Source organism: Vicugna pacos, chromosome 13 (genome assembly GCF_048564905.1).
Source record: "Vicugna pacos chromosome 13, VicPac4, whole genome shotgun sequence".
Lineage (NCBI taxonomy): Eukaryota > Metazoa > Chordata > Mammalia > Artiodactyla > Camelidae > Vicugna > Vicugna pacos.
Window position 1 is genome coordinate 27,918,423 of NC_132999.1, and position 10,632 is coordinate 27,929,054.

Below are 10,632 nucleotides of genomic sequence, written 5' to 3' on the forward strand. Positions count from 1 at the left end.
CGGCCTTAGGAGTCGGTTTCCCCCCACCAGGCTCATGGACCCCTCATCCCTCCTTCCCGGCCCCTCACCCCACCCGCAGCCAGGCCACTGAGCCTGGAGAGTCCCCTCCCCAGGAGCATCTCATCCTCAGCACTCACACTGGCCGCTTTTATTTACTCTTTAAAGTATCACAACCTCCCTCCCAGCATCTGACCCCTAGAAATTTTAGACATCCCAAGGAGAATAGCTGCTTATAACCGTTTGCTAATTACACGTATGGATGTCAATTAATTCATTTAACTAATTAGCCACTCGATGAGCACCATGCACCGAAGAACTGTAAAAGACAGGCATATGGTGAGGAGGAGGGCATTGGGTGCTCACGCAGCATGCAGGGACGGAGGAGGGAGGGCACAGTGTTTGCAGCTCCTCCCCACCCCTAGATGAGTGGAGGGAGGTGGCTTCATGGCTGGGGAAATGGAGCCACTGCTGCTGCTGCCATAAAGCATCATTACAGCTTTCCACTAAGAGGAGTGCTGGAAAAAAACACACGCACATGCGCACCATGCGTGCAGACAAGCACACACATTTCTGTTTATACACACACTCACGTGCTCACAGACCAGTATGCACATACCCATAAGCACAATGCACACCACATGCACACACATGGACACACTGGGTCATGTGGAATCAATGCACAATTTCTTCATCAAGTCCTACCTTCAAGTGGAGGCTGGAGGAAGGGAATCCTCTTTTATTGCACCTGACTTTGTGCCAAGCACTGTGCTCAGCCCTTCCACATACGTCATTTCATTTAATCTTCATATAACCCCGCAAAGAATGAGTTTTCTCCACATCACAGTTGAGGCAACTGAGGCTCAGAGAAGCCAAGACACTCACCCAAGGCCACACAGCTGATAAGTGGCAGAGGTGGAGCTAATCCCCACACCTCTGTGACCACCTGCTGAGGAGGGCAGGTGAAGGGAGAGGGGGAGTTTTATCTGCTTGCAGTTGATGGCATTTGGGGAAGATAACCTCTTTTGGGGGTACTAACTGCTTGGAGAGTGAGAAGAGCCTTTGTGAGAAGATGAGAAGAAAAACTGAACATTGATGGGAAAGAGGTTTGCTGGGAGGAGAGGAAGACACACACTTGGGGCTCTTTCACAATATCATTCTCACCAGGAAAGGGACCTCCTGGTCAGCCTCAGCTCATCCCATCAGTCCACTCTGATGCCACCTCTGTGCCAGGCCTGGCACCCAGGACACAGGGCAAAGATTTGAGCTCACAGCCAGGTGAGGCGGACAGAGGGACGTAGGCTGTCACCAGAAGAGCAAGCACTTGACTTAGCTGTCTGGATCGAGGGCCCAAGCTCTCCCCACCTTCTTCCTGCCTTCAAGGGGCTGGGCTCCAAAGCCTAAGACGAACCCCTTGAGCTCCCTGAAAAGGACTCTAGCCTCCTCCTTCAGGCCTTCTCCCTGGGGTCCTGCCCTGGCCTTTCATAGCTTTCCTCATCCCTGTAACGACTGCAGGGGGTGGGCTACCCAACAAAATGGGAATGAAAGTTTCTCCAGTTTAAGGGGAAAAAAAGAAAATTCTCCAACCCTGTCTTCCCTCTCCTTTACTGCTCCTTATGTCCACTCACCAAAGTGACACAGGGGACCACAGTTAGGGAATTTATTTATTCATCTATTCAACCAACACTCCAGAGAATTCCTCTGGTCTAGGACTGGATGGTCTCAAACACTCTTTTAAGCCAAAACCAGCCAAACAAATACTTGCAGCTCAACCCCCAGCCGGCATCAACAGAACACTCAGTACTTCTATCAGTTAAAAATCTTTCTGTGGCGAGTAACAGAAGATCCAACACAAAGTTTCAGCAAAGAATATATTGCCTCACATACAAGGAGTACGTGGCAGCTTCAGGAAAAGCTTGATTCAGGGGTTCAAGCAATGTCATTAGGACCAGCCTCTCTCTGTCTCTTGTTCTTACTGTCTCCTATGTGTTGGCTTCATTCTAAGGCTGCATTTGGTGATGAGCGTCTCTTCTTCTCCGATTCAAGTCCACCAGGAAAGAGGAGCTTTTCCAAGAGCTCCTACAGAAGCCCTGGGATTCACTGTGATTGGATGCACTCAGGAATGTGTCACCTCTGAACCAGTCCCCACAGCCAGGGGGATGCTATGCTCAGATTGGCTGGATCCAGGCATAGAGCTCCAGCCAAAATTCGGAGTAGGGGCAGGTGGAGCCCCAAATTTTGTCAGAAGAAGGGGGAATGGACAGAGGACTAGGAGGCAACCTTCCAATACCCACTACAATGTTCTTCTAAACATTCAAGGTCAGAAGGATAAGGAGGATCAGCCCTGTTGTGGAGCTAAGGAAACTGAGGCTGAGAAAGGAGATAAGCCTAATGCAGATGCTACAGTGGATAAGGGATTGGACCAGGATTTGAACCAATTCCTCTTCACTTCCTCCTTGAGCCCTCCCCCCACATCAAGCCCTCCCCCCACATCAAGCACTCAGCAGCACTCTCCGGGCATCCGATCTAGAATGAACCGCCTTCCTCAGTTCTGCTGTCCGCCCATCAGAAGTCTGGACCAGCAGGGCCTCCTGACTTCCTGGGAAGGGCCTCCAAGGCTGGGGACTTGGTGAGAGCCAGGCTGCCCCATCCACATAGGCATGGGCCCCACTCATACCCTCTGTGCTTGCTCCAGGACAAGCCCACATCCTGCAACGCAACTCTCCCCAGGCTTCTCTCTGCCCAGGTGTGGTGGGGACAGGCCAGGAGGGCCCAGGAGCAGCCCCAGCCAACGACTAGTGGAAGCTGGAGGATAATTGCAGCTTCCTGGCCCAGTGGTGCCGTGACAAGGTGGGGCCTACTCCACCCAGCTGCCCACAGTAGTGACTGTTCTGATAATCCGCCTTTCCTGGCTGCCTTCCCTGTCCTGTCTCACTCCCCTGCTCCTCTCCCTGCTTCCTGGGTTCACCTCTCAAACAGCCTTGCACTTGAACCCTTGTCTCAGGATCTGCTTATGGAAAAATACAACTAAAGATGCCCCCCATTCTTCTGCAAAATTAGGGTACAGGGAGCCTGAGTCAGGGGTTCAGCCAGATTGACAATGCTTTTTCAAATGCTTTTCTTTTCTGTCTGGCTTTCACCCCTCTCCCCCTCCTAAAATCCAGGCCTCTCCCCTCCCTGCACCCTGCCCTCCCTACCAAGTCCCAGATGTCCCCCAGCCTCTTTTAAGTCTTGTGAATTCCTCAGCCCCTGGCATCTTCTCAGTCAAAGGCATTCTCTTCTCTGCCAGGTTCTGTGCTGAGAGGAGGTGGAAACTAGATTCCTTGGTAAGGGAGGGCGGGAGGGGGGTCATGGAAATAGAGTTCACTCCCTCCTTGTGCATCTAAAAAATCAGACACATTCCACACCTCAAAAATGAGTTTCCTGTCGAAAACCCTCGTCGTGTCTACATATGCCTTCTGATAATGTAACTTTTGCCTAATTATGCTCACTGTGGAAAACTTTACAAAACCCTCTTACATTAACCCTGCACCAGAGGGTGCCATGTTTAAGGGCTCCAGACTGGTTCCTACCCAAGCTTCCTGATGGGGTGGGAGAGCTCTGTCTTTCTGTCTCCCTTTGTCTGCCTCCCCACCCTCTCCCTCTCAAGGACTGTCTTCCCATCTTCCTTCCTCTGGAGTATCTGGAGATAAGAGGTATCAGCTATCAGATGCTGTGGAACAAATCACACCAAAACTTAGTGACACAACACAATAATTTTTTATGGTCACAAGTTCTGTGGGCCAAGATTCCGGGAAGCTCCGTTGGGTCTCCGATGCGGCCACAGTCACCTGAAGGCTTGACCAGGCCCAAGGAAGGTGACCCACTCCCATGACTGGCTAGTGGTTGCTGGCTGTTGGCCGAGGGCCTCAGCTCTGCCCCACACGGGCTTCTCCACAGGCTGCTCGAGTGTGCTGACAGCCCAGCCGACCGGCAGCTGGCTTCCCCAGAGCAGGAGAGCCAGGAACCCCACGCAGAAGCTCCAATGCTTGTTGTGATTCAGTCTTGGGAGCCACATCGTCATTGTCATCTTATTCTGTCAGCCATACAGGACCTCCCTGATTCAGTGCTGGAGGGAACCGCACAGGAGGTGTGGGCCATCGGGCCATCTTGGAGACTGACTACCACAGGAAGTTAACTGGAGCCTTGCCCACTTCGAGGCAGTCCATGATGCCTGCTCCCTCAGTTCTGGTCCCGCCCCGACATACCCCTCCCCCCCACCTCCACTACCACAGTCCACCCTAACTTGATGAGATTGGTATTTAGTAGTGTGTACCAAGAATTCAGGGAACAGGAAGTTCCCAGAATGTGATCCCCAGAATCCGTGAGTAGGATACAGGATCGCTTTATGTGACTTAGTTATGGGATAATTTGATGTGCAGCATTAGATAATGGGCTGTCCCCTAACTCCAAAGACACTGCATTAAAGCAGTGATTCTGCCCCAGGACAACCCAGCTCTCAGACATCAGGCTCCCTACAGTCCTACCAATCAAATGGGTCACTGCCCCCACCCCTTCCTTCCCCTGTAAAACAAGCCAGAGGAGTGGAGAGGGAGGCCAGAAGAGTGTTCATTCCAACACATCTTCAGCTTCGTCCATGAGGGGAAGTGCAGACAGGAGGAGACACTCCTGCAGCCCACACCCACACACCTGGGCCTTGTTTTCCTCCACCCCTCTGCCTGGCTGTCCATGCACAGCCGCAATTCCTGTTGCCTTTTCAAGCACTTTTGCCCTTCCTCCTCTCCCCTCCACCTGCCCCCCACCACCACCCAGGCCTCGAGCTAGCATCTGTAAATACGCAGACAAGGGCCTTCTATTCCAGCTTCTGCTTTTGGCAACATAGTGAATCAGCAGAAGCTGGAAGACATTACAGTTTGTTCCTGAGCTTACTAAATGAAAGAGTGGCAGGTTACCCTAGGAACCAGCCCCAGCAGGGAGGCAGGGAGGGGTAGCAATTTTCAGGTTGATAGGGAAGGGGTAGGAATTTTCTATTCCTTAAGGTTGACCATATCTGGAAGGAAAAGCATCAAAACTATTTTTAAGCCACAGAGAAGGTTTCTTGGGAGGTCACAGGGATAGCACATGGAACAGGAGGAATCTTGGCAGGAACCTGGATGGTGGCTCCAGGGGCCTTGGAAACCTGAACATAAACCAAACTTCTAACAATGATTATGTCTAAGGAACGGGATCATGGAAGACATGCTTCCTCCACATGGCTTGGATTTCTTTCTCAACAGTTATATATAATCAAATACATAATCAACAATAATAAAGTTCCCATTTAGAAAGAAAAAAGAGGTTTGAAGCAAGGAGAGGGATGCCTGGAGCCCCACAACCTCTGTCCCCTCGTGGCTCCCACTGCAGGGCCCTGGGGCACCTCCACTGGCTACTCAAGATCTTCCAGGGCAAAACTACTGTCAAACATGAGAACTGTTCAGAGTCTGGACCCAGCCTCACCTGCCCTGACCTGGCCCAGGACGGCAGCCAGCACCTCAGGGCCCACCAGCACCCCACGTGTAGAGACCTGGGCCCCCACTGCTGATCTGCTGCCTGCTGACGAATGGTCCTGCCTTCCCCACGAGCTGTGACTCCGGGCCCATCCATCAGCTACTCAGCCGGTGCAATCGGAGTTTAATGATGTCATGACAGGAGTGATTACAATTGTTAATTACCTTCCAGCCATCAGCAGTTTCTGCAAGCCCTCAGCCATGTGGCAGCTGCCACAGCCACCCTGTGCCTGCACATACTTCTCCTGGTCTCATCAACCACTCCCAAAGGCCCTGGGATAAGGGGATGGGCATTTCAGTGAGGAATTTCGAGGGACCGGCGTGTCCCCCAGACCCTGGCACTCTGAAGGCCTGAGTGTTTGCCTTCTGGTTGAATTTGTAGAACCCATGCTGTCGGAGTCTCAAAGGAAAACACTGACCACATCACTATCTCCTCACAGTCAATGGCTCTTCACTGCCGCAGAATGAAGTCTAAACCCGTTAGCTTGGCATTTGAAATGCTCCACGAAGGCAGGTTCCTGCCTTCCTCTAGTTCCATCTCCCATTACTCAGTTCCACACACCCTGCTGACGGAGCTGCCAGCCACGCCTCACGCTCTCCCAGCCCCGTGCCTCGGCCCTCACTGGCCCTTCGCCCTGGAAAGCCCTTCACCCATAACTCCACACATTCAATTCCTACCTGTTCTTCCAGGCCTGCCTCATGCTAACTCCACAGAATATGGACCAGATCTTCCCTCTCACCCTGATGCCCCAACCCCAAGTAATTTTGGCCTCCTGGGATCTCCCAAAGCACTTCACCTGAGCCTCCTTCCTCACACGTCCATTCCCGGGTATAAGTAAGGTATGAGTCCGTGTCCTGGCTCTCCCACAGCAGTAAGCTCCTGACAGCAGGGCCTCAGCACCCAGCACAGGGCCCAGTGTGGAATAAGGGCCCAGAATCAGTGGCTGAGTCTTAGAGCTGCCCAGGAGGGGAGAAGTAAAAATGGCCCAGAGAAGGAGGCAGCGTGCACCACTGCCTCCTCCTGGGGAGTGCTGTGCCCACGTCTAGGCCCGCTCCACCTTACCCAGGAGTGATGGGCCCCTCACTGGTCTCCCTGCAGCCCACCCCCACCCTCCAGCAGCCAAAGCAAGCCTTCAGCTGTGAATCAGATTCTGCTACTCCTTGGTTTAAAACCCTCATCCCTTCGAGGTTAAGTCCTTTGGTTTAGCCTTCCAGGATTTTCATGACAACAGCAGGTACTTTTAGTGCTGCCTGCACAGCTCACCGCCACCCCTCTCCTCTGAAGACACCTTCACACACAGGTCAAGGCCAAGCCAGCCATGTCTTTACCTCACACCCTCTCCCCATCACAGGTGACAGGGCCTGGCTGGACCCACTTGACTCAGCCAATTAGACCCTCTCTCCTCCCCCGGGAACTGAGTGGGGTCTAAGTGCCCAGGGGCGATGCAGTGGTTGTCCTGCACCTGGAGCCCAGAGAGGACAGATGAAAGGGAGGGGCACAAGGAAGGGAAAGAAGAGGGGCTCAGAGACACAGAAAGATTCCAGGCGGCTCTGTAGGCTGCGCCTGTCCCTCCCCCAGACCCAGCTGCACTGGGTTCCAGGAGAGGCTCCCATCTCCTTAAACATGGTCCTTTTCTTCTTACTCTGGTTTCTGTTAAATGTGTAAAAGATGGAGGAAAGTTTGCTCATCCAAACATGTATAGTTTGGAACAAACATCAGATGTGTTTGGAAGAAATACTCTGAAAAGCCATTTGGGGAGCAGCAGGGATGTGAAGGTGCAGGTTCCAAGGGCTTGTCTGTGTTTCATGGGGTGTTGGGGAGGCTGCCTGCTGAGTGGCAGACGAGAGCACCATGCTGCTTCTAGAAGCAGTCTGCGGTCAGGGTTCCAGAGAACCAACCACCTCCATTTGAAGCCCAGCCCTGCCACTCACTGGTGGTGTAAGACTAGACCTGTTATCTCTGGCTTCAGTTGCTGCATCTGTAAAACGGGCATGCGGATAATAATGGTGTCTACCTCAAGGGGGTATTGTGAGGGCTAAGTAAGTTAATATGTGGAAAGCACATGGTAGGGCGTGTTAAGGACAAACACCAAGTATTAGCAACAATGGGGAAAGTGGACACTATTGCTGTAAAGGGCCTGGAGTCCTGAGGTAAACTCAAGTGTGCAAATTTAAGCCAGGATCTGGGGCATAAGTGAGCTTGAGAAGAAAGGAACTTAAAGTGGATTACTCACCACTGCATTCCTGGGGGGTCTCCAGGGCACATGGCAGCCCAAGTCCCTGCTTTCACAGAGCTTCCATTCTAGAAGGGGACAGGCACTCAACCAGATCCCTGCAGATGACAATTACAAAGACAGCCGAAGCCAGGAATGTGACAGGGGGTGGCTGGAGGGCTTCTCTGGATCGGGCAGTGACCGAGGAAGAAGAACTAACCACTCGAGGCACCAGCCATGTGGAGGGAAGCTGTCAAGGAGGGAACAGCATGTACCAAGGCTGGAGGAGGTGAGACGCCAGCAAGGCGGGGAGCCATCTGTGAGAGGGCAGGACAGGGCAGACCACTGGGCAGGCAGCAGAGCGGGGCCACAGGAGAACAGAACATCTAACATGGACTCTGTAAGGTTCTTTGCTATAAAGAATGAACAGAAATGGCCTCATCTCTGCCTTAACCTTCAGTCCATCCCCCTTGCCCATTAATGCTTTGGGGTGGTTTGGCTCTCTTGGGGGAAATCAAGGAAGTTCTGAATTCAGCAAGAAACAAAAACCAAGACAAGAGGTGCAGGTACCTAGTGGGGCTGGCCCCTCTAAGGCTCTCTTCCTCCAAACTTAGCCCTTCCTAAAAAAGGTCCACAAAATCCCATCATATTCACCCAGAGCCCAAGGCTGGTTAACCTGCCTCAAAAGAGAAGCTGAGAGGAACTCACCTTTGTCCTGTCTTCAGCAGGTCTGCTCCCTCAGTGACCTCTAGTGAGGAGAGGCAGGAGCACTGGTTTGGGAGTCCAGCAGACTAGGTGTCAAGTCTTTGCTCTGCCACTTGTGTGCTAGATGCTGGGGCCAGTCTCTCAACTGCCCTACTCTGTAAATGGGGGTAACAGTTCTTGGAGAAGAGGAGTGAGCCTTGCACAGCATGCCAGAAGGTATCAATCTTAACACATCCATGCTAGTCACCCCATCTTCCCTCTCAGGGGACAGGGTCAGTGGGACAGCATCTTCTCCAATGTGAAGAGCAGTGATAGCTACCCTTTGATGAGTGCTTTCTGCATGCCAGGCACATGCTAAACAAACAAAAAACAGCAATAAAGATTAAAGACAGCAACAACAAAGAATGAGTGCTGACTGGAACTGTTTTACTACTGAGCAGGTCCCCCAATCTGGCACAGAGTCCAGGCTCCGGGGGATTGCAAGTTTGGTAAGGAATTCAAAGGAATTGGGTTTTTTTAAAGCCAAAATACCAAGCACTGCCTGCCCCGTGTGAGGAAAGCAAAGGCTCTGAGCTGCCAGTGGTACCGGCTCAGCAGCAGGCACGTCCTGAGCATGGGGGCCCACCTCAGGACTGCGGCATCTGCTGCGCACATGACATGCCGGGTTGGAGGTATGTGCCCCAGAAGGTCTGCCCCGGTTAGCAGGCCAGGTGGTCACCGCAGGGTTTATCGCCCTCTGTCACCACTCTTCATGCGTTACCACCACAAAATACAGCTTCTTATCCCCATTTTAAAAAGGGAAACTGAGGCCCAGAGAGATCAGGGATTCCCCCCTAAGATTACAGGGTTAGAAGGTGGCTGGGCTGGGATTTGAACCTAGATCTGTCTGGCTGCAAAGGACAAAACTGTCACATCAAGCCACAGAAATGCCAGCTCTGCAGAGTAACAAGCAGACAGTAGAAAAGCTAAGCTCAGAATCCTCAGCAGTTTGAGGAAGGGGGCCAGGCAGGGAGGAACCAGGCCAGAATGTTGGGGCCAGGGTTCCCCCTCAGGCCCCTGGGGTTGCTGGGAAGCTGGGCCAGGCCCAGGGAGAAACATGGGACTGCTCCCAGGCGGCACCAGCCTCCCGCCTTCCCTCAGCACGCCCCCAACTGGAGGGTGATTTTTCAACCCAGAGTATCCAACCTCACCCCTCCCTGGGCGGCCAGACGCGGGGGTGGGGGGCGGGGGGGGAGGGAGAGGGGGCCCCCACAGCCCACCCGCCAGCCCTGACTCCCTCCTGGAGCGGCGGAAGCCCGCAGCCGCTCTGCAGACACCCCCTGGTGGAAACAGCTCATTACGGGATGGGGAAAATGTGCTAGAACATTAGCTTAATAAATCAAGCGCTCCTGGAGCCCCGCAGCCAGCCGCAGTCGCCGGCGAGGCGGGGCCGCGGCGCCCACCCTCGCCGGGTCTGAGGGGACGAGGCGGGGTAGGGGCAGAACGCCCGCGGGGCTGACTGGCACCCCACTCGGCGGCCACCTCCCCCAGTGGAGCCGAGTAGCCTGCGTGTACAGAGGGCTTGGGAGCTCAGGCCGCCCAGGGTTGGAATCCCAGTGCTGCCATTTGCTAGCCTGCAACTCAGAACCAGGCTGGGGGCCTCCTGGAGCCTCAGCGTCCTCATCTCTGCAGTGAGGCCATAACAGGCCCTATTCATGGAGGGTCTCTAAGAGCTGGTGCCCTCTGTAACTCACCACGGCCCAGTGAGATCCCTGAGGCCACTCCACTTTTCAGAATGGTGAGATTTAGAGTATGTGGCTGGGTTATTTCCAGTCCTGCCAACCCCCTGCCCAAGGTCACTACCAACCCCTGGTGTCCACCTCTGCCCATAGATGGTACTCTATGTGAAGAGACACCTGCCAGGTGGCCGGTTTCTGCAGGGTAACTCACCTCCTGGGTGCCCAGCAGGCTAGCCACCCTACCAACCTATGCCACCCTGTCCCAGACAAGGAAACCCCAACCTATGGGAAAGGGTCTGCCAGGGACCGGGCACCCCAGGTTTCCCGCAGCCTCCCACGCCTGTCCCTGCTACACACCAAGTCCTTCCCAGTGTCTGTTTCCTGTGTTCCTGGGGCAGTGCAAGGGCTGGCCCCACGTGCCTTCCCTTCTAGTCCTGCCTCAGATGTTAACCC